This window comes from Macrobrachium nipponense, chromosome 27 (genome assembly GCF_015104395.2).
Source record: "Macrobrachium nipponense isolate FS-2020 chromosome 27, ASM1510439v2, whole genome shotgun sequence".
Classification (NCBI taxonomy): Eukaryota; Metazoa; Arthropoda; class Malacostraca; order Decapoda; family Palaemonidae; genus Macrobrachium; species Macrobrachium nipponense.
This window is the reverse complement of record NC_087216.1, coordinates 26,642,256-26,645,022: the sequence shown is the minus strand read 5'-3', so window position 1 is coordinate 26,645,022 and position 2,767 is coordinate 26,642,256. Positions and strand designations below refer to the sequence as shown.

General features: G+C 40.9%; 1 pseudogene; it reads right to left on the bottom strand.

Moving 5' to 3' along the window:
* LOC135200966 (casein kinase I-like) overlaps positions 1-2,214 on the bottom strand; it is a 123,366-nt pseudogene extending 121,152 nt beyond the window's left edge.
* Positions 2,215-2,767: the final 553 nt, after the last annotated feature.

The following is a 2,767-nucleotide window of genomic DNA, read 5'->3' as shown; positions in this document are numbered from 1 at the left end:
CACTAGCCACAGGGGTTACAGTAAGGCCATGGCGAAACTACGGGAGCTCCGACCGCCGTGTCCGTGGATCTGTATTCTTCAAAAGGCCCAAACTGGGACCCCTATTCTTCAAAAGGGTTGTATGGGATCACTATTCTTCAAAAGCTCCGATTGAACTGCAGGCTGTACGTTACACCAAAAGGGAAATGATAGAACTAAATCAATCTAGAGGCCTATCATCACATAGAGTTCCAAAATAATCAGGTTAACCTAGAAATAAAGCTTCGTAAGCCTAAATCATCACTAAAATAGGAAATTGCAGGCTGGGGATTAAGTCTAAAATGAAAAAAAATTAGAACCAAAACAATCTTACAGGCCTACCATCAGAGGTTAATAATACTTAGATTAACCAAAAATAATAACATTAACCGAGAAATAAAGCTTTGTAGGCCCACATAATAGAGAAAATAAGAAATAGTAGGGTGTATCCTAGGCGTCAAATGAAAAAGTTGGAACCAAAACAATCATACAGGTCTACCATCAAATAGGTTAAAAATACTTATAGTAACCAAAGATAATTACATTAACAGATAAATAAAGCTTTGTAGGCCTAAATAACATAGGAAATAGGAAATACTAGTAGACTGTATTCTAGGCATAAAATGAAAAAGTCAGAACCAAAAACAATCTTACAGGCTTACCAAGAAATAGGTTAAAAATAACTTAAGATTAACCAAAAATAATTACACTAACCCAGATATAAAGCTTCATAGGCCTTAACAATAGAGGAAATTGGAAATAGTAGGCCGTATTCTATGCATAAAATGAAAAAGTTGGAACCAAAACAATGCACAGTCCTACCAATAAAAAGGGTAAAAAATCATCATATTAAGCTGAAAACAAAGCTTCATAGGCCTAAATAATAAATGGAAACAGGAAATAATAGTGGAAATAGGAAATAGTAAGCTGAATCCTATGCGTAAAATTAAAAAAGTTAGAACCAAAACAATCTTACAGGCCTCCCAAGAAATTGTTGAAAAATCATTATATTAAGCTGAAAACAGAGCTTTGTAGGCTTAAATAAGCTAAATAATAAAAGGAAATAGGGCATAGTAAGCTGTATCCTAAGCATAAAATGAAAAAGTTAGAACCAACACAATCTTACAGACCTACCAAGAAATACCTAGGTTGAAAAATAATCATAAGAAGCTGAAAACAGACCTTTTTAGGCCTAAATAAGGTAAATAATAAAAGAAATAGGAAATAATAAGTAGCAAGGCTAACTCCATTTACAATACGAGCAATGAATATGCAAATGACGAGAGTGAATTCACGACCTTTGGGGGATATACAAGTCTTCCAAGAAAAATGACACACCAAGGATGAGTTTTGGGTTAATAAAGAGGGTCAAAGAAGCAAAAACTGGAACAAGACGACGACGAAGAAGGCAAGAGCCAACCTTCCTGATCTGCCAGGACGTCTCGTGTCAAATCACGCTCCCCAGGGGGATTATTCCCCAATTCTGGGGCGCGCAATCACTCTGAAATTGTGGGTGGACGTCTGAAGCGCCCTTTAGGACGGGCCAGGGCGAAGGCCGCGAGGGCGGCGGGCTGAAAACAAGGGCGAGAAGAGAGAGAGAAGGGGCGCCTCTGCCAGGAGGCCTTGCGTCAAATGACGTCCCCCAGGGGGTTATTCCCCCCTTCTGGGGCGCGCAACCATTCTGAAATTGGGGGAGGACGTCTGTGGCGCCCTTTAGGACGAGGGGCGCGAGGGCGGCGGGCTGAAAACAAGGGCGAGAAGAGAGAGAGAGAGGGGCGCCCTCCCTTCTCTCCTTACCTCTCCGTTGGTGATGTTTATACCGAGGTAGATGTCACCGAAACTTCCGCTGCCTATTTTGCGCACCAGGCGGTACTTCCCCCCGACCACGAACTCTCTGCAGCCGATGATCGACGACGACATCGTGTCCGCGCGGCCTCACGACGAACGAGAAAAAAAATGGTCCAACGGAGCACTGAGCAGAGCTAAATATGTCGGTAGTTTCTCATTTGGGACGACCAACACCTTTCACGCACCAAGACGAACTGATCGTCGTTTACCGACAGACCTGCCAACCTCGCTGGCACGATTTGTGTTTGTTTTCCGGATTTCGCCTTTCTCCGCCTGCAAATCCGCACTTATTTAGCTCAAACAAAATCATCTCCATCATATAACGCGCCCAATAACGCCCGATAACGCCCCCGCGGCGAAATAGAGCGAAATTCGTCGCTCGCGGTTGGCACCCCTGCGCCTTCGTTCTTTCCGCATGTATAAGTAAAATGGCGAACGAAGGCCTGGCGGCCCTTGTGTAAGGAAATCCGATCCCCTCTACGATCAGCTGGTGCCTCGGAATAGGACGATAAGGATCCCGATCCTCTCACGAAGCAATCCGATCCCGTTATTTTCAATGAAAACATGATACTGTACTGTGTTCGCTTTCTGCAGCCCAGCGGGAATTTTGAAATGGTTCGAGTCTAAGTTAAAAAAAGTTATTTATTTATTTTTCGTAGCTTTTTCTGTATATGTCTAAAATAATGTCATCCGGTGCTCTGTATGATGAAGGATGAAATGAAGCGATGATTTAGCTGAACTTTTCGTAAAAACAGTAACAAAAAACTAATTAAAAACTGATGATATGACTAAATATTTTTTTTGAGAAAGGTTACAAAAAACAATATATATATTATATATATATTATATATATATATATATATATATATATATATATATATATATATATATATATATATAT